This window comes from Pseudophryne corroboree, chromosome 10 (genome assembly GCF_028390025.1).
Source record: "Pseudophryne corroboree isolate aPseCor3 chromosome 10, aPseCor3.hap2, whole genome shotgun sequence".
Classification (NCBI taxonomy): domain Eukaryota; kingdom Metazoa; phylum Chordata; class Amphibia; order Anura; family Myobatrachidae; genus Pseudophryne; species Pseudophryne corroboree.
The window spans coordinates 212686689-212709045 of NC_086453.1; the positions used below are offsets into that span (position 1 = coordinate 212686689).

The 22357-nt window shown below is 48.3% G+C and overlaps 1 long non-coding RNA gene and 1 pseudogene across 1 annotated transcript in view; one reads left to right on the forward strand and one right to left on the reverse strand.

Moving 5' to 3' along the window:
* LOC134965432 (uncharacterized) overlaps nucleotides 1-22357 on the forward strand; it is a 212594-nt gene that overhangs the window by 14718 nt on the left and 175519 nt on the right. The gene's annotated exons all lie outside the window — the stretch shown is intronic.
* LOC134967172 (5S ribosomal RNA) lies at nucleotides 6454-6571 on the reverse strand (annotated as a pseudogene).

Here is a 22357-nt window from a genome sequence, read left to right on the forward strand (position 1 = left end):
GTCAAGCCGTGTGTTCCCTTTGTCAAGCTGTAATAAGTAGGGGTAAGGACGTTAACCACCTCGGAACATCCTCCCTTATACGTCACCTGCAGCGCATTCATAATAAGTCAGTGACAAGTTCAAAAACTTTGGGTGACAGCGGAAGCAGTCCACTGACCAGTAAATCCCTTCCTCTTGTAACCAAGCTCACGCAAACCACCCCACCAACTCCCTCAGTGTCAATTTCCTCCTTCCCCAGGAATGCCAATAGTCCTGCAGGCCATGTCACTGGCAATTCTGACGAGTCCTCTCCTGCCTGGGATTCCTCCGATGCATCCTTGCGTGTAACGCCTACTGCTGCTGGCGCTGCTGTTGTTGCCGCTGGGAGTCGATGGTCATCCCAGAGGGGAAGTCGTAAGCCCACTTGTACTACTTCCAGTAAGCAATTGACTGTTCAACAGTCCTTTGCGAGGAAGATGAAATATCACAGCAGTCATCCTACTGCAAAGCGGATAACTGAGGCCTTGGCATCCTGGGTGGTGAGAAACGTGGTTCCGGTATCCATCATTACTGCAGAGCCAACTAGAGACTTGTTGGAGGTACTGTGTCCCCGGTACCAAATACCATCTAGGTTCCATTTCTCTAGGCAGGCGATACCGAAAATGTACACAGACCTCAGAAAAAGAGTCACCAGTGTCCTAAAAAATGCAGCTGTACCCAATGTCCACTTAACCACGGACATGTGGACAAGTGGAGCAGGGCAGGGTCAGGACTATATGACTGTGACAGCCCACTGGGTAGATGTATGGACTCCCGCCGCAAGAACAGCAGCGGCGGCACCAGTAGCAGCATCTCGCAAACGCCAACTCTTTCCTAGGCAGGCTACGCTTTGTATCACCGCTTTCCAGAATACGCACACAGCTGAAAACCTCTTACGGCAACTGAGGAAGATCATCGCGGAATGGCTTACCCCAATTGGACTCTCCTGTGGATTTGTGGCATCGGACAATGCCAGCAATATTGTGTGTGCATTAAATATGGGCAAATTCCAGCACGTCCCATGTTTTGCACATACCTTGAATTTGGTGGTGCAGAATTTTTAAAAAAACGACAGGGGCGTGCAAGAGATGCTGTCGGTGGCCAGAAGAATTGCGGGACACTTTCGGCGTACAGGCACCACGTACAGAAGACTGGAGCACCACCAAAAACTACTGAACCTGCCCTGCCATCATCTGAAGCAAGAAGTGGTAACGAGGTGGAATTCAACCCTCTATATGCTTCAGAGGTTGGAGGAGCAGCAAAAGGCCATTCAAGCCTATACAATTGAGCACGATATAGTAGGTGGAATGCACCTGTCTCAGGCGCAGTGGAGAATGATTTCAACGTTGTGCAAGGTTCTGATGCCCTTTGAACTTGCCACACGTGAAGTCAGTTCAGACACTGCCAGCCTGAGTCAGGTCATTCCCCTCATCAGGCTTTTGCAGAAGAAGCTGGAGACATTGAAGGAGGAGCTAACACGGAGCGATTCCGCTAGGCATGTGGGACTTGTGGATGGAGCCCTTAATTCGCTTAACAAGGATTCACGGGTGGTCAATCTGTTGAAATCAGAGCACTACATTTTGGCCACCGTGCTCGATCCTAGATTTAAAGCCTACCTTGGATCTCTCTTTCCGGCAGACACAAGTCTGCTGGGGTTGAAAGACCTGCTGGTGACAAAATTGTCAAGTCAAGCGGAACGCGACCTGTCAACATCTCCTCCTTCACATTCTCCCGCAACTGGGGGTGCGAGGAAAAGGCTCAGAATTCCGAGCCCACCCGCTGGCGGTGATGCAGGGCAGTCTGGAGCGACTGCTGATGCTGACATCTGGTCCGGACTGAAGGACCTGACAACGATTACGGACATGTCGTCTACTGTCACTGCATATGATTCTCTCAACATTGATAGAATGGTGGAGGATTATATGAGTGACCGCATCCAAGTAGGCACGTCACACAGTCCGTACTTATACTGGCAGGAAAAAGAGGCAATTTGGAGGCCCTTGCACAAACTGGCTTTATTCTACCTAAGTTGCCCTCCCACAAGTGTGTACTCCGAAAGAGTGTTTAGTGCCGCCGCTCACCTTGTCAGCAATCGGCGTACGAGGTTACATCCAGAAAATGTGGAGAAGATGATGTTCATTAAAATGAATTATAATCAATTCCTCCGCGGAGACATTGACCAGCAGCAATTGCCTCCACAAAGTACACAGGGAGCTGAGATGGTGGATTCCAGTGGGGACGAATTGATAATCTGTGAGGAGGGGGATGTACACGGTGATATATCGGAGGGTGATGATGAGGTGGACATCTTGCCTCTGTAGAGCCAGTTTGTGCAAGGAGAGATTAATTGCTTCTTTTTTGGGGGGGGTCCAAACCAACCCGTCATATCAGTCACAGTCGTGTGGCAGACCCTGTCACTGAAATGATGGGTTGGTTAAAGTGTGCATGTCCTGTTTTGTTTATACAACATAAGGGTGGGTGGGAGGGCCCAAGGACAATTCCATCTTGCACCTCTTTTTTCTTTTCTTTTTCTTTGCATCATGTGCTGATTGGGGAGGGTTTTTTGGAAGGGACATCCTGCGTGACACTGCAGTGCCACTCCTAAATGGGCCCGGTGTTTGTGTCGGCCACTAGGGTCGCTAATCTTACTCACACAGTCAGCTACCTCATTGCGCCTCTTTTTTTCTTTGCGTCATGTGCTGTTTGGGGAGGGTTTTTTGGAAGGGACATCCTGCGTGACACTGCAGTGCCACTCCTAGATGGGCCCGGTGTTTGTGTCGGCCACTAGGGTCGCTAATCTTACTCACACAGCTACCTCATTGCGCCTCTTTTTTTCTTTGCGTCTTGTGCTGATTGGGGAGGGTTTTTTGGAAGGGACATCCTGCGTGACACTGCAGTGCCACTCCTAGATGGGCCCGGTGTTTGTGTCGGCCACTAGGGTCGCTAATCTTGCTCACACAGCTACCTCATTGCGCCTCTTTTTTTCTTTGCGTCATGTGCTGTTTGGGGAGGGTTTTTTGGAAGGGCCATCCTGCGTGACACTGCAGTGCCACTCCTAGATGGGCCCGGTGTTTGTGTCGGCCACTAGGGTCGCTAATCTTACTCACACAGCTACCTCATTGCGCCTCTTTTTTTCTTTGCGTCATGTGCTGTTTGGGGAGGGTTTTTTGGAAGGGACATCCTGCGTGACACTGCAGTGACACTCCTAGATGGGCCCGGTGTTTGTGTCGGCCACTAGGGTCGCTTATCTTACTCACACAGCGACCTCGGTGCAAATTTTAGGACTAAAAATAATATTGTGAGGTGTGAAGTATTCAGAATAGACTGAAAATGAGTGTAAATTATGGTTTTTGAGGTTAATAATACTTTGGGATCAAAATGACCCCCAAATTCTATGATTTAAGCTGTTTTTTAGTGTTTTTTGAAAAAAACACCCGAATCCAAAACACACCCGAATCCGACAAAAAAAATTCGGTGAGGTTTTGCCAAAACGCGTTCGAACCCAAAACACGGCCGCGGAACCGAACCCAAAACCAAAACACAAAACCCGAAAAATTTCAGGCGCTCATCTCTAATTACACTGTAAGCAGACACCGTACTGATGAAGCTGCTTGCTCCTGTATAGGAAATAATAGTATTCTTACTACTGTATATGAAGTTACTTCTCTGACAATTAGATATAACTTCATATAGTAAGAATTCTCATGCTTCCTATACAGGAGCAAATAGCTCCACCAGTAAAGTGTAACAGGTCATGGGTTCTAATCCTGGGAATGACTGCTAAGAAATGTGTGATTTAAAATAAGAGACAATGAAATGTATATATGCAGTATATAAATTTTTTTCAGAACACTCCATAAACACAAATAAACACACACACACACACACACACACACACACACACACACACACACACACACACACACACACACACACACACACACACGTATGTATATATCACACACACACACACACACACACACACACACACACACACACACACACACACACACACACACACGTATGTATATATATAAATATATATATATATATATATATACACACACACATATATATATATATATATATACATATGTATATATATATATATACATATATATACATATATATAAATATGTGTGGGGGGGCACCAATATTTATCTTGCCTCCGGGCAACTGGGACGAACTTACGCCACTGAATCCAACAGTTGCCTGTACTATACAGTACATCCTTTGCAGTATAATTTAAGGGGGATCCAGTTCAGAGTGTCACATATTCCTCCACTAAAAGCATGTGTGTCCTCATGCAACGTTGCCGAAGCAAAAGTTCTGAGCCACAATTTTTTTCAATTACACACTCCAGTCTGGAATGTGGCACAACAACAGGGAGCATAAGCAATATACTCAAGGCACTTATATACATGCTATATACATTTCCATGGGTTCACACACAGAAACAGCGGTTAAGGAAACACAATATATCATAACATTTTAATCATGATACCTTAGAGGTAGCGCACCTCTTGTACTGCGTTCTGGCCTTTTAGGAATTGAGTTAAGCACCCCTTCAGCCTGATATTACAAAACAGAAGTGAGTCCACACTGGTAATCAGAGCCGGCCCTAGCCAATTTGATGCCCTAGGCAAAAGTTTGTCTGGTGCCCCCTAGCTCTGCATCTGTACCTGCAACGCTCAGGTAGTGGGGCCCACCGGGGGGTTACCCTGTGGGCCAGTTCAACTCTGCACAATGCCACACAGTAATGACCATAATACATATAATTCCACACAGTAAAGGAACCTTACACATATGCCCCACATTAGTAATGCCCATAATACACATAATGCCACACAGTAATGCACCTTACACATATGCCCCACATTAGTAATGCCCATAATACACATATACTGCCACAGATACTGCCACACTTGCTGGTTATACAAAAAGATCAGTATCAAACATGTAGAAACTGTCCATTCTCTTCACTATTCAGTGTGATTGCTGGTGTCTGTTACTCCCGTTAACTGCATGCACTTTACTTTATACTGTGGGAGCTAAATGCTCTGCCCTCCAGTCTGATGTGTCCAAAAGTCACGCTGCACTGATGTTTAGAAATAGCACAACGCAACTTACTGACCACGTTACAGTGCTAGATGGCAGGGGAATTTTACGGTATGGACTGACTAGGAAATAAAGTGTGGGGAGAACACTGCCCATGTTATGTCCCTGCAGACACCTGGGGTTTGCACAGGTATAAGGGACACACACAGGATGGCAGGGTCCCCCTCCCCCATGTGCACAAGCAGTATAGGTGATGTCAGGTTTCTGTGAAGCAGTCTTCCAAAATACACATGTGTTATCATAAGAAGCCATCCAGTAATAACCTTATATAGTCAGTAAAAATGTCACAGGTCCAGGAATTGCATTTACTGGGCTTCTGCTGACTGTCTGAGGTCTCACAAGTCAGGGGCATTCAAGCATGTCAGAGGAAGTTTAAGGCACAGTGTGCATTTTCTTTGACAAATGTAAACAGCAGTGTATACAAGTACTGATTGAATACATTTGGAAAGTAACAGTTAGTTTGCTGACTGTCTCTCTCAGCATGAGATGCTGCAGGGACATGCTTGGATGCCCCTAGACATGCTTGAATGCCCTAGGCAAATGCCTAGCCTGCCTATAGCTAAGGCCGGCTCTGCTGGTAATTAAGAAAGATAAATTTACGTAATTGGTAACAAAACCAATATCCTTGCACTGTATTGATAAATTTGTCACAGTATTCTATTGGTGGTGCTCCTGGATTTTTTTGTAGATACAGACTACAACATTTCCAAGAGGAGAAGAGAAAGGACAAAAAAGTCTTTTCCAGGGGTACTCTTATCTATAATTATTTCAGACAGTCATTTTATTCATCATATGGTTGAAGTCCCTTTTGTGCATCCCAAAACAAAATAAATATATTAAAACATAACCTTTAATTAGATGTCACAATAAAAATAGGATATAAAATAGTAAGATAAAAAAGAGGGCGTATTACATCCTCAACAGACACCTGTAAATCTTAGAGTTGAATAAGCTCTTGAAATGAGTTAAAATATAGCATATATATATGAAAGAAACCAATGAAATTCTTCCCTCTATATGTATATATGGGAGTCTCTACCCCGCCAGATGTTATCTATTCGCACATCAATCCTGTTAAACTGCTGTATTCCCAAACAGATCAAAGATGATACTTAAGTATTCTTGTGTAATTAATTACTGTATTCACAGAAAGAGTCACTTATTAGTTATAGAATTAATCCAAATATATGAAATGGGATCATTATATTCCTGGAAAAGGACATTTTGTGATACTAATATACTGAAAGTATGAAAATAAGAAGAACAATTGTGAATCTGCTTTCAACGTTAGACCTTATGTTCCCCCATAATGGGAGGATCCTACAACACCTGGGATTCCCATAGGGTCTCCTCCATAGTACTGACCAGGCCCTTCAATTATTTGCTTCTAAGATCAGATGGAGTTGGGCACATTCAATGAGGTATGGTTGTAGGATTGAGATTTGAACACAGCGAATCATTGATGAGAGTTCATAGTGTTGAAAAACAAGAATATAGTAGAGAATGGAAATAAATAAAAGTAGGATCTGCTGTCAGTGTTTGACGGAGTTTATATCATACACTCTTGATACCGATTCCTTTCTCTGAATCACTGATGAGAGTCCTGAAAAAAGACATAGATGATAGCGTCCATGAAGATATCAGCAAGTTATATTTATGCTGTGATAAGAATGAATTTTTATATGATATAGTTTCTTCCTAAACAAAACAATTTTCCTTTATGCTAAAATAGGAAAAAGGTTTTTCAAAACCATCCACTAATTATGGCTGCATAGATACATCACTGAACATTAGTGCCTGCTACTATGTAAGCAGATACTGCAGTCAGCAACCTTTCAGTGAACAATGTTGCAAATGAGCAGTAATTATTGTATCAATATCCACTCAGAAAATGTCCAAAGTATCCAAATATACAGTGACCTCAAATTCAAACAACATGAAGTTTATGTTTGAAGGTACAGCAACCTGATGAAAATTTGCTTATATAGCGATCCATTAGCCTTGATGCCAGCAACAGGTGCAGTAATTCTCTAGTCTCCAATAATCCAAATGGACCATAATTTATTCCTAAACAAAACAATTTTCTTTTATGCTGAAGTAAGAGAAGATCAAAATTTTCAAAACCATTCACTGATTATGGCTGCATAGATACATTAATAAACAATCATACCTGCTACAATATAAGCAGATACTAGAATCAGCAGCCTTTCAGTGAACAATGTTGCAAAAGAGTAGTTATTATTGTGTCAATATCTACTCAGGAAATTACCAAAGTACCCAAGTACACAGGGACCTCAGATTCAAGTATCATGAAATTATAATTTTATATTTGAAGGTACAGCAACCCGATATGAATATAATTCAATTAATATCCAAAAAAGTATCCATTAGTTAAGAATATAAATATGATATTATGATCAAACAGTTGTTATCTTGCATAGGTCTAAGATTCAGCTTATCAATAGCCACTTATGTAGTAATCAATTAAGCTTAATGCCAACAACAGGTGCAGTGATTCTCTCACCTTCAATAATGCAAATGGGCCTATTACCAGAAGCTAATGCAATTTTATGCTTCTAGCAGTTATTAAATTATGAAATCAATGTTTAAACACATAGTAGGTGTAGGTCCCATTTCAAAGTGCACGTAGCTGTTATGTGGTGCACATAGTGAGTGATATTAACCACACCACTGGCTGGATGTCTATCTGCTGCGTCCGTGATCAAAGGTTCCGCAATGTGACCGCCGTGGATAGCCGGAGCGATGGCCACCAGATACCAGGAGATAAACCGCACCGCTGACTAGATGCCCGTCTGCCGTGTCCGGATGTTGACGCTGCAGGCCTGCTGCACGTGTGCTGGATGTCGGAGTCACAGGCGATGAACTGTCTGGATGGAGATCTGACCGCCGTGCATGGTGGGCGGGGTCAGGAGAGCCTGACGTACGTTTCACAATGAGCTTGTTCACAGGAGTCTGGGCAGGCTGGTGTCCCTGCAGTGGCTGGCGGCTCTCACAGTGGTCTCCTCAGCTGCAGCTCCACTCTCCACAGCGTGTCTCCTCTCACACACACTGGTGTGAACCCCACCTCCTCTTTTTCCCACTCTGCCACAGTCAATCAAAACTCCGTCAGCCTTCTCACTCCCTCCTCCATTATAAGTAAGTCCAAGGGTCCTAGTGCCCATCCGCTCACTGGTCCTGCTGACATCTCCTAGGCAACCACAGGAGGGGGTGTTAACCCCTTCATCATTAACAGGACGGGTAGTAATTGAAGCTCAGCAAGGGGAAAATTAGGGAACCTTACTCATGTCTTATCCAATCCAACAGTTGCCTGTACTATACAGTACATCCTTTGCAGTATAATTTAAGGGGGATCCAGTTCAGAGTGTCACATATTTCTCCACTAAAAGCATGTGTGTCCTCATGCAACGTTGCCGAAGCAAAAGTTCTGAGCCACAATTTTTTTAATTACACACTCCAGTCTGGGGTGTGGCACAACAACAGTGAGCATAAGCATTATACTCAAGGCACTTATATACATGCTATATACGTTTCCATGGGTTAATATACAGAAACAGCGGTTAAGGAAACAATATATCATAACATTTTAATCACGATACCTTAGAGGTAGCGCACCTCTTGTACTGCGTTCTGGCCTTTTAGGAATTGGGTTAAGCAACCCTTCAGCCTGATCAGACACATTACAAGGCATATCATCATATTCAGCCGGGATCTCTACCCCAGGTCCTGGGGCTACTGGTGTGACCGAGCTCAGAGTAGTGCTACCCATAAATAGTAAGAGCTCTATGGGGTCATGGAATGGAATGCCCTCTGGGGTTCCCCACCCCTCTGACAGAGGTGAGTCTCTACTGCCGGGACTTCAACGGTGCAGAGCTTCACTTGGTCATGAGGAACGGTACTGAAATGTCCATCGGGTCACTGGATTTGGTAAGTATAGTCCATCAGCTGGAACTCGGACAATAACATAGGGAACATCTTCCCACATGGCATCCAGTTTGCTTGATCGGTGATTTTTCCTTTTCCAAACTTTATCTCCAATCTTGAGAGGCATTGGCCGGTCATCCAAATTGAAGTTTTTCTCCTGACGGTGGTGCACCATTTCCAACTGTTGTTCCACCAGTTGCCAAGCAGTTTCTATCCGGTACTGATGTTCTTGCACCCAGTCAGTCCGCACAGTACCAGGCTCATCCACCATTGGCATCAGCTCTAAGTCCTTTGAGAGTTTGCCCTGTCGCCCGAAACATTAAGTAAAATGGGGCGAATCCCGTGGAGCAGTGTACCGTATTCTTATAGAGGTAGGTAAATTCCGGAAGGAGGTTAGGCAACTGGGTACGTTTCCCTGCCGAGAGGCTCCAGCCCATTCCGATTACAATCTGGTTGGCTCTCTCACATAGGCCATTACCCTGTGGGTGATAGGCCGTAGTCCACAGTTTCTTGCAACAGTAGAGAGAACAGAATTCTGCAACAACTGGGACACGAACACGGGCCTTGGTCGGTAATAACTTTGTCGGGGTAGCCGTAAGGTCAGACAAATGCTTGAGGAACAGTTCAGCTGTTGTTTTTGCTGTCAAATCATGTGCTGGTACCACCACCAAGATTTTGCTGTAATGATCAGTGATGGTCAGAGCATACTGGAACCCAGCAGAGCTATGCTTCAGTTTCACATGATCTAATGCAACAATTTCAAGTGGATGGGAACTCTCTATCGGATGTAGAGGATCCTTTTGGGATGAGTCAGCTGGTCTCTTTAGATTACATATCCTGCAGTCACAACACCACTTGTCGATATCAGATCTCATCCCGACCCAAAAGAATCTCTGTTTTAGTACTGCCTCCATCTTCTGGGTCCAAAAGTGCCCCGACTGACTGTGATAGGCATTAAGCAACATGTCAGCTTGCTGTCTAGGTACTACAACTTGCGAGATGGGCTGGTGGGTGCTGGGATCAAGGCTGGTGTGGATGACAAGGGCCTGTCGGAGGCTGATTTGGTCTCAGTGGTGCAACAGTTTAATCAGATCAGGATCAGCAGCTGCTCTCTGGGACTTGGTAAGATGACTCTTGCTGCGAATGAGGTCCATTTAGTCTTGTAAAACAGGACTAGCTTCCTGCACTTTCTTCCAGTAGATCTCAAGATTGTCCGATGGAGCATCATCAGGTGTGAGGTCTGCATTAGTGGTAACAGGATCAAAAGTAACTATCGGCTTTCTTTTCCTGGGAGGCTTGAACACAGGGGTCTCAATATCTTCAGACCAATCCCTTTCTTCTTCTGCGACATTGGTGGTTGGGAGGTGAGACAAGGCATCGGCATTTCCATTGGACTTGCCACACCGATAAGACACTGTATATCTGAATGTGGCAAGACGTGCCATCCATCGCTGCTCTAGTGCTCCAAGATGGGCGGGGGACAAGTGCGCCAATGGATTATTGTCCGTGACGATCATGAAGGGTGTGGCTGTTAGATATTTTTAAACTTTTCAGTGACGGCCCAGATGAGGGCAAGGAGCTCCAGTTTAAAGGTGCTGTAATTTTTGCTGTTTCTTTCGGTCTTCCTTACACCTCTGCTGGCATATGCTATAACTCTCTCTCAACCGTCTTGTATTTGAGAGAGTACAGCTCCTAGTCCACGGTTGCTGGCGTCCATATAGACCTGAAAAGGTTTCTCATAGTCTGGATATGCAAGGAGTGGGGACTCCATTAGTGACGAATTCAAAAGTTCAAAAGCTGTTTTGTTGCTCCTCTGCCCATACAACCAGGGCAGTACTCCGCCTCTCTTGACCTGACTTGCCTCATGGTAACTCATGAAGCGGTGCTGCCACATTGGCAAAATGTTGGATATCATCGATAATATCCCTCGAAGCTGAGAAAGCTGTGAACGTCTATACACACACATATATTTTATATATATAATTTTTTTTTTTCAAGATTGTATTTCCAGCACTCTAATGGGTCCTGGGCGATAATACTGAAAGATATGAATGATCTCGTTCATTAATGAATGACATACCGTTCATATCTTTCACATATATATATGTGTGTGTACATATGTATGTATAATGTGTGTATATATATATATATATATACTATATATACTGTGTGTGTGTGTATATATATATATATATATATATATATATATATATATAGATAATATATTTAGTGTACCTATATATACACATGTTTAGAGGGGCGTTTCTACAGAGGAGGGGCCGGTGTGCACCTCCGGGTGGGCCCCCTCCGCTGCACGGCGCTGTAGACTCCGGCATTGTGGCGGAGTCTACTGCGCATGCGCAGGTCTCCAGAAACATGGCGCCCGCCATGATCCGGAGACCAATTTGGCTACCGCGCATGCGTGGCGGCCATTTTGGCTGCGATTTCCGGCGCGATCACAGCTCCCGGCGCTGGACTCCAGAAATGTAAGTATTAAAATGGGTACAATGGGTGCGGTGTGGGCTCCCCCCCTGGACCCAGGAGCCCATGTGCACCGCACCCATTGCACCTATTATAGAAACGCCAATGCATGTTTAATGTTTGAAGGACCAGGTATATACTGGTTCACCTGATTCTCAACCCCCATGCTTGGCTCCACCTCTCTCTGGAAACCCCCCCTTGCAAATCCTGCATTTGCCCCTGGTCCCGGTGACCAGCATACCAGCGCCGGAATCCCGACCGCCGGCATACCGACAGCTGCGCGAGCGCAAATGAGCCTCTTTCTATCTATTCTCCCTCTAGGGGAGTCATGGACCCCAAGAGGGAGAAAAGATGTCAGTATGCCGGCGGTCGGGATTCCGGCACCGGTATGGTGGTCACCGGGAGCCCAACCGCTGGCAACCTGAAGACCACCCGTTCCTATCAAGGTATCATTAGCCAGTTAGTGTAGTTTCCCTTCCTCTGGTCCCCTTTCAGGGAAGTTAAACGCATCCAAAATGTATCACAAAAAATATATATATTGGATTGTGCAAAATCCTTACAAAAAATATAACAATACATCCACATAAAACACGCAGAACCAATAAAAGACCAGATCCGAATAAAAAATAAATAAATAAAGATAAAAAAAGACAAAGTTCAAATGGTTTAAAATGCAGCTACTCACACTCCTGGTAACAATATCAACATGTTTCGGTCATGTGACCTTTATCAAGATAGATTGGCGTGTGCAGGAGCTGGATATTTATAGTGCAAGTAGCCAATTGTATCGTACCTGGAAGTGACCTCAAAGTGGATGGAAAAATTACAAAAACCACGTTAATTCAAAGACACAGTTTAATCCGTGGGGGCTAAGGGTATTGTAGTTATATACTGTATGCAGTTAATTTCGGTTCTTGCTAAGAGACCCACCCTGTCCCCATTTCTTAGTGTACCACGTATATGTCTGATCCCCAAAAAAACTGTGATATCATTAATTGAAGAATTGTGCTTGTCTTTAAAATGTAGGGACAAGGGAGTGGGTTTCCAACCCTTTTTTTATATTTCTAATGTGTTCCCTCATTCTAACTTTTGGGGGCGCGATGTCCTACCGATAACAACTGTACAGCCCCCAAGCTAAACAATAATTTAGTTTCTAGCACCCTCCAGGCTCCATCACATCCTACAAGAGTTATCTCCAAGGGTTTTATAGGTGTGGCTATTGTATCAGCTGCAAAAATGTAAAAAGTGAGGAAACTAATAAGATCACTAATGTATCCATTAACGGCAAGAATGTAAAAATTAGGGACTTTATAACATGCGACACTAAGAATGTTGAGTATGCCATCAGGTGTAAGTGTGATTTATTCTATATTGGTAGGACATTGCGCCCCCTAAAAGTTAAAATGGGGGAACACATTAGAAATATAAAAAAATGTTTGGAAATCCACTCCTTGTCCCTACATTTTTAAGACAAGCACAATTCTTCAATGAATGATATCACAGGCTTTTTTGGGATCAGACACTAAGACACGTGGTACACTAAGAAATGGGGACACGGCGGGTCTCTTACAAGAACCGATATGAGCTGCATATATAACTACAATACCCTTAGCCCCCACGGATTAAACTGTGACTTTGAATTAAAGTGGTTTTTGTAATTTTTCCATCCACTTTGTATAATATATATATATATATATATATATTTATACACTGCTCAAATATATAAAGGGAACACTAAAATAACACATCCTAGATCTGAATGAATTAAATATTCTTATTAAATACTTTGTTCTTTACATAGTTGAATGTGCTGACAACAAAATCACACAAAAATTATCAATGGAAATCAAATTTATTAACCCATGGAGGTCTGGATTTGGAGTCACACTCAAAATTAAAGTGGAAAAACACACTACAGGCTGATCCAACTTTGATGTAATGTCCTTAAAACAAGTCAAAATGCGGCTCAGTAGTGTGTGTGGCCTCCACGTGCCTGTATGACCTCCCTACAACGCCTGGGCATGCTCCTGATGAGGTGGCGGATGGTCTCCTGAGGGATCTCCTCCCAGACCTGGACTAAAGCATCCGCCAAGTCCTGGACAGTCTGTGGTGCAACGTGGCGTTGGTGGATGGAGCGAGACATGATGTCCCAGATGTGCTCAATTGGATTCAGGTCTGGGGAACGGGCGGGCCAGTCCATAGCATCAATGCCTTCATCTTGCAGGAACTGCTGACACACTCCAGCCACATAAGGTGTAGCATTGTCTTGCATTAGGAGGAACCCAGGGCCAACCGCACCAGCATATGGTCTCACAAGGGGTCTGAGGATCTCATCTCGGTACCTAATGGCAGTCAGGCTACCTCTGGCGAGCACATGGAGAGCTGTGCGGCCCCCCAAAGAAATGCCACCCCACACCATTACTGACCCACTGCCAAACCGGTCATGCTGGAGGATGTTGCATCAGCAGAACGTTCTCCTTGGCGTCTCCAGACTCTGTCACGTCTGTCACATGTGCTCAGTGAGAACCTGCTTTCATCTGTGAAGAGCACAGGGCGCCAGTGGCGAATTTGCCAATCTTGGTGTTCTCTGGCAAATGCCAAACGTCCTGCACGGTGTTGGGCTGTAAGCACAACCCCCACCTGTGGACGTCGGGCCCTCATACCACCCTCATGGAGTCTGTTTCTGATCGTTTGAGTGGACACATGCACATTTGTGGCTTGCTGGAGGTCATTTTGCAGGGCTCTGGCAGTGCTCCTCCTTTTCCTCCTTGCACAAAGGCGGAGGTAGCGGTCCTGCTGCTGGGTTGTTGCCCTCCTACGGCCTCCTCCACGTCTCCTGATGTACTGGCCTGTCTCCTGGTAGCGCCTCTATGCTCTGGACACTACGCTGACAGACACAGCAAACCTTTTTGCCACAGCTCGCATTGATGTGCCATCCTGGATGAGCTGCACTACCTGAGCCACTTGTGTGGGTTGTAGACTCCGTCTCATGCTAACACTAGAGTGAAAGTACCGCCAGCTTTCAAAAGTGACCAAAACATCAGCCAGAAAGCATAGGAGCTGAGAAGTGGTCTGTGGTCACCACCTGCAGAACAACTCCTTTATTGGGGGTGTCTTGCCAATTGCCTATAATTCCCACCTGTTGTCTATTCCATTTGCACAACAGCATGTGAAATTGATTGTCGATCAGTGTTGCTTCCTAAGTGGACAGTTTGATTTCACAGAAGTGTGATTGACTTGAAGTTACATTGTTTTAAGTGTTCCCTTTATTTTTTGAGCAGTGTATATATATATATATATATATATATGTTTTTCAATTATTTGTGTACTAGCTGGAGTACCCGGCGTTGCCATTTTAAGAATTTTAAGAATTTAAGAATTTTAAGAATGTCTGTTTACAAAAATGAATTTAAATATTAAACACACAGTATAAATAAGATTGGAGATAGCTGAATACCCATTCTTCGCTATGGTATGAGGATTGCAAAATAAACTGATAGCTGTTTGTTAATTTACGTTGGTTGGAGATCTAGTATATAGGCATATCTTGCTTCCCAGATGCACTTTGTGTAGTGGCCAGACCCCTTTTTGGTCCCAACGGACCCTGCTCTTCCCGCTATACAACTCTCAGTCTGTGGTTTCCTACTGCCTCCATTCCCCTCCTCACATCATGTCAGTGCCCCTGTGAAATGATCGTTTTTTTTTACAGTTTCTTATATAGCGTAGCTACCTGCATTCCTCTCCTCACATCATGTCACTGGCCCTGTCACATGCAGCCCTGTCATCACTGACATATCATGCATGTCCTGATATAGTCTGTGCTGCTGGCCCATCCCTAGGGGTGCTAGTGGTGTGTTACCCCCACAGTGTTTGTTCCCAGAGTGTAAGTCATATGTGTAGCAAGTTTGGTGTAAGTTTCTCCAGGCATTCCAGAGTTATGCTCTCGCCTGAAAAACTCTGTGCTGCTGCCTCACCCTTAGGGGTGCTAGGGGTGTCTTACCCCCACAGTGTTTGTTTCCAGCTTGTAAGTCATATGTGTACCAAGTTTGTTGTAAATTGGTCCAGGCATTCGGAAGATATGCTGTCTCCTGAAATACTCTGTGCTGCTGCCACACGCCTAGGGGTGCTAGGGGTGTCTAACCCCCACAGAGTTTGTTCCCAGATTGTTAGTAAGATCAGTGCCAGATTAAGGTCCACATGGGCCTGGAGCTGAAACTTATGAAGGGCCTATTGTGTGCCTCGGAAGGAGGTGTGACAAGCACTGCGGTGGTGTGACTAGTGATGTGACCAGTTTGGTATAAATAGGGGGTGTGATCTGTGCCATGAGTGTGGCTATCGCTGTGGAGGTCATAAAGTAGCTAGTGCTTACCTTGAACTACTTAATAGTTAACTATAACAAGAAAAAGTTTGTGACCACCATATAATACAGAGCATCAGTGACCACCATATCATACAGGGAACATCGCAGTGACCGCCATATAATACAGAGAGCTGTATCAACATGCAAAGAAGGTGGAAAGGGGAGCAAAGATGGGGCAATACAGAGCATATGTGGAAAGATTAGAAAAGATAGGGGCAATACAGAGTAGACCGGCAACTGAGGGCTCCTGGGACACACTTATCGACACAGACACCACTTACTGACAGACACACTAATACGGGCACACACACACCACTTACTGACAGACACCACTTAAATATGGGAGAGGAGACCCCAGGGCCTGGTGAATGCTGCAACTCGCTGGGTTTTGCACACCTGCTCTGCTCTGACATTCATGGAGGCAGGGGCGGATTGGGATGGAAAACCAGCCAGGACATTTCTGAAGTAGCCCTAAATAGGGGGTTGAGTCTATGGCCCTAATTCAGACCTGATCAATTTCACAGACATGCAGGGGGGATGCCCAGCATGTCTGGCCCTACCAGGCCGGTTCCGGGGCTTCTGGTGCCCCGGGCGGCATTAGGGGGCGTGGCTTCGTACAGGGGGCGTGGTCATTTACGCCCCCTGTACAGACTGAAATGATGTGCGGTGCACGATGACGTCATCGCGCACCGCACAGCAAAGGTCCTCTCCATGAAGGGAAACTAGACGGGTACGCATCTAGTTTCCCTTCCCAGCGGCAGCGGGGGGGCAGCGGGCAGCGGCAGCAGGGGGCAGCGGGCAGCGGGGGGCACACAGCAGCAGCGGATATTGCCCTGGTGCGGCGCCCTCCGGATGGCGCCCTGCGCCCTCCGGAAGGCGGCGCCCCGGGCAAATGTCCTGCTTGCCCGTGGCAAGATCCGCTACTGGGCCCTACCCCCACCCAATCCCCCCTTCCCCCCGCACAAGTTCAAAAGCATCGCACTGTGCAATGCTTTTGTACTTGATGAGTAGTTCCCTACCTGCGCAGCTCCTGCTTGCTGACAGGGAGCTACCAGTCGCTGTCCAAGTTGCAGCGGCTGCGTGTGACGTCACGCAGCCGCCGTGGCCGTCCCCCCGCAGGGTCCGGGAACGCCTGCGTTGCATCACCTGTTTCTTCTCTCACACTCCGACTTCCCCTCTCCTCCATCACTCATACTCCGGCACCTCCTCTCCTTCATCCCTCATACTCTGGCACCTCCTCTCCTCCATCACCTGTTCCTTCCCTCATACTCCAGCTCCCCCTCTCCTCCATCACTCATACTCCGGCACCTCCTCTCCTTCATCCCTCATACTCCGGCACCTCCTCTCCTCCATCACCTGTTCCTTCCCTCATACTCCGGCTCCCCCTCTCCTCCATCACTCATACTCCGGCAGCTCCTCTCCTTCATCCCTCATACTCCGGCACCTCCTCTCCTCCATCATCTGTTCCTTCCCTCATACTCCGGCTCCGCCTCTCCTCCATCACTCATACTCAGGCACCTCCTCTCCTCCATCACCTGTTCCTTCTCTCACACTCCGGCTCCCCCTCTCCTCCATCACTCATACTCCGGCACCTCCTCTCCTCCATCACCTGTTCCTTCTCTCACACTCCAGCTCCCCCTCTTCTCCATCACTCATACTCCGGCACCTCCTCTCCTTCATCCCTCATACTCCGGCACCTCCTCTCCTCCATCACCTGTTCCTTCTCTCACACCCCGGCTCCCCCTCTGCTCCATCACTCATACTCCGGCACCTCCTCTCCTTCATCCTTCATACTCTGGCACCTCCTCTCCTCCATCACCTGTTCCTTCCCTCATACTCCAGCTCCCCCTCTCCTCCATCACTCATACTCCGGCACCTCCTCTCCTTCATCCCTCATACTCCGGCACCTCCTCTCCTTCATCACCTGTTCCTTCTCTCACACTCCGTCTCCCCCTCTCCTCCATCACTCATACTCTGGCACCTCCTCTCCTCCATCACCTGTTCCTTCTCTCACACTCCGGCTCCCCCTCTCCTCCATCACTCATACTCCGGCACCTCCTCTCCTTCATCTCTCATACTCCGGCACCTCCTCTCCTTCATCACCTGTTCCTTCCCTCATACTCCGGCACCTCCTCTCCTCCATCACCTACTCGTTCCCTCACATTCTGGCCAGTCCTCTTCTCCATTACCCTCCTTACTTCACAGCCACAGCGCTCAGTAAAAGCCAGACAGAGCAGGTCTACAATATTGCAGCCACTTCTCCTCACGTTTCCATGCCTGACCTCTATTTCCCTGCAGGTTGTGCAGCCAGTGTGAAAAATAAGGGAAATAAGAAAACGGTGCTCCTTGAAAACTATTCTTTCAAAGAGCCTAATTCAGACCTGGTCGCAAGCAGGCATTTTTTACACTGCTGCGACCAGGTAGTCGCCGCCTAGATGGGGAGGGGGTAACCGCTGTGCAAGGGTGCGAATGCATGTGCAGAGAGCTGCACAAACAAAAGTTTGTGCAGTCTCTGCACAGCTCAGGACTTACTCTTCCAGTGCGATGATCTGGCCCGGAGCTGACGTCAGGAACCCTCCCTTCAAACGGCTGGACGCGCCTACATTTCTCCGGACACTCCTAGGAAACGGTCAGTTGACACCCAGAAACGGCCTCTTCCTGTCAATCTTCTTGCGATCGCTGGTGCGATCACTTTTTTCGTCTATCCCATTGCTACCTATCACCGCACTTCAACAATAACAATGGCTCTACATTGTATTATTAATATACAGTATGTCACATTCACCTTACTGTTATTACTTAGATCACAGAAGGAGAGCGAAATGACAGTATAGGAATGGAGAGAGTTAAACCTCCTGTGAGGGGTGGACCTAACTGTGATGAAAAGTACAGCCAATGTTAGAGAGGGGAGGGATTAGTATATATAGGGATGTATAGCCTAGCTTGGTCTCTCTTGCTGCTGGTTTGCCTTCTGGTGAGTGTGACTGATTTGCACTTGCACTAGTTTTGTTTAGCTAGCTGATTAGAGATTCAATTTCCACTTTTACTGTTCACAGTATTCACTGTTATAACAGTACTGAGCCTTTCACCCTCCTCTCTCATCCCCCCCCACATATTTTTTTTTTTTGGATTATGGCCGCCTCTCGCCCCCTCCGCTCTGCCGGGACCCCAGCGCGTTACCACTCTGCTGGCCGGGATGCTGGGTCTGCGGATGGGCCTGCGGGCTCACCTGCCCGTTCCCCGTCCCCCGGCGCCGGCGCGGGTGCCCACGCGGTGGTCGCTGGACGGACCCGGTCTTCCCTGCCCCTGGCTTCTGGTCCGGTGCTTACCTCCGGCCGCGAGCGGCAGGGAGGGCCGGGGGCACGGGGGAGCCGTCCGGAGGTGGCCGGGCATCGGCCTTCACCTTCACTCCTTGAGTGGGCGGCCTCCGGGTGCTCCCATAACATCTTCCCACCTGTCCCCCTTGCCAAGGCCGCGGAGTGATGCCGGGCGGGGGGGCCAGGGTGGACGGAGAGCGGCGGCGGGTCGGACGAGGCCTGTCGCGGGGCCTCGTCCGGCGGTCCCTGTTTGCGGCCCAGACACTGAGAGGACGGTGGCGGGTAGCGGCGGGACACGCGCACGAGGTTCGCGCACTCCCGCGCGCTCAGTCAGTGGCGCCATTCGCGCATGTGTGCGCGCAGCGGCGCCGCCAGTATCAGCATCTCCCCTGCTGCCTCCCTTACAGCCGGAGTCTGGCGGGGAACGGCGGCGGGGGGGGGGCGACATAGTATAGGGAGCACCAGCATGGAGCCCCACAGAGGTGCCTTCCCTGCAGACGGGGAGAGCTCTGGCCTGCGGGGGGAGGGCGTGTGCGGGGGGGCAGGTGGCAGGCGCAGCAGCAGTAGGGAGGGCCGGCAGGTGCGGGTTAGGCGAGATGACTGTTGGGGGACCACGCCAATTGTGGTCAGGGGGGCCAGCTGATCACCAGCGAGACGGGCGGGGCTTGGGTCGTCGGGTCCCTTGTCAGCGACTGCCGGCCGGCGGGTCAGGAGAGGTGCGCCGGCTTCGGCAATGATTTTTGGGGAAGTCAGGAGGCTTCCGGTGAGTTGGCGCCGGCTCTGTCGACGGTGGTGGCGGCATTGGGCCCATTGGCCACAGCAGCGTCCCCGGGGGCAGCAAGGCATTCCGACGCGCGCGCTGAAGCGGGGGCGTCCGGTACACAGCAAGGGTCAGCGGCTCAGCGAATAGCGTGCGCTTGCCGTGACCTGGGGGCAGCCGCGGCGCAGTTGGGACACCATCCGGTACGGACGGAGCGCGGTTGCGAGGTGGGGACGTCTTTGCCCCGGAGTGCTAGGTATGCCCCGGGAGTGGCTTCCGGGTCCCGTGCTTTGTTTTCTTTTTCAGGAGATCGCGGAGTGGTGGAGTTGGACGCGAGCGATGAGGAGGATTGCGAAGTTTCCACACCGGAAGACGCCCGGTCCGAGCAGTCGTCAGCGTCAGGCAGTGGCGTGCGGTGAGGTCAGTGGCTGGTGAGGCACTGCAGCCATAATGTCCACCGAGTTCCGCCGATAATCCCTACCACCGCCGAGCCAATGCCCGCTACTGCCCCTGAGCCCCTGAGTCTACTACTGCCACCATCCCTGATGGCCGCTACCCCCACCACTAATGGCCACCACCCCTACCAATGGCATACAAAATCACCCACCATCAACTGACCCGGCCCCCGCCACTAATTTGCATATCAGTCCGATGCTGCCGCCGCCAATGCCTGCAGCCTGCCTGCTCATCAAACTTGTTATGCAGGGGGCTAATATATTGTGAATGTTGATCAAATAAAAAAAACTAGTCTTTGGGACTGGTGAGGGAGTGAAAGGAGGACATAAATGCAATTTTGTTGTACAGGGCTTCCATTAACTTAATAGCGCAATGGATGCAGCAATATTAAGTTAATGGAAGTCCTGGATAAGGGTGACAGCAGTGGGTGACAGGGAGAGGGTGACGCCAGGTAGAGGGTGACAGCAGTGGGTGATGCCAGGGAAAGCGTAACAGTAGCAGTGGGTGAGAGTGTGACAGAGAGAAGGAAAGGGTGATGGGGACAGGCAGTGAGTGACACTTATATTGCTATTTACTTACCTGGTCCAGGGCCTAGTACTTCAGCGTGGCTCCTCCTTTGATGTTAACTCCAGGGATCGCCGGTGGAAATTGCAGCCAGGAATACAGGGTTGGAGGTAGAGTGAGAGAAGAGCGGATGAGCGCGGATCGTGGCCTTTCCTCCCCCCTCTGGCCATACTGCACTAGGTGACAACTGCAGCTCATGATTTTAGTTACTAGCTGCGGAGTCTGGCAGAGTAGGCCAGAGACGGGCAGTGAAAGTGAGGTGGAGGTGGGCACAAGGTACAGGACTGGGCAGAGCCAGCACTGACTATTTTAATGCCCTGGGCAATATTCTGGCTGGTGCCACCCCGGAGATAGTGGGTGACTGGCGACGCAGGGGTAACATGGAGATAGTGGGTGACTGGCGACGCAGGGGTGACAGGGAGATAATGGGTGACTGGCGACGCAGGGGTGACAGAGAGATAGTTGGTGACTGGCGATGCAGGTGTGACAGGGAGATAGTGGGTGACTGGCGACGCAGGGGTGACAGAGAGATAGTGGGTGACTGGCGACGCAGGGATGACAGGGAGATAGTGGGTGACTGGCGACGCAGGTGTGACAGGCAGATAGTGGGTGACTGGCGACGCAGGGGTGACAGAGAGATAGTGGGTGACTGGCGATGCAGGGGTGACAGAGAGATAGTGGGAGACTGGCGACGCAGGGGTGACAGGCAGATAGTGGGTGACTGGAGATGCAGGGGTGACAGAGAGATAGTGGGTGCCTATCCCTAGTCCCTCCGCTTTAAATATGTTCTGTTTTTTTTATAATCTACTGTTGAACCTCAAAATATAACCATACAGTATATGATATGGGGTCACCTCAGTCTGCACATACACATGGGTATTGCTGTGTGAAAGTGGGGAAAGGGGGGGGGGGGAGGTTAGCAGTGGGAGCAGGGTGATCAAAAAAGAGTGTGGGAAAAGTGGGTGCAGAGTGAAGTGAACACCTAAAGTGGGGGTGGGGAACAGAAGTACAGAACGATCACATAGTGTGGGGACAGAGACAGCAAGGTGATCACAGTGGGAGCAGGGAGATAATATACAGAGGGGGTAGAAACAAGTGGTTACATGGTTTTCACATACTGTATAAGGGGACAGAGCAGGGACATCTCTTGGTGTCCGCGTGGGTCCTCTTCGTGCGGCAGCGAGTGGGGGTGGTGGGGCAGGTCATATACAGTACATCACTGTCTGTAGCGAAGCCCATCCGTCACATCTAGTGATATGGGCGGCGCCGGTGGGCGGAGCAGCCACAGGGAAGCCAGCCTAAGCCTCCTCCAAGCAGGGACAGGCTGAAGCAGGTTAAGGT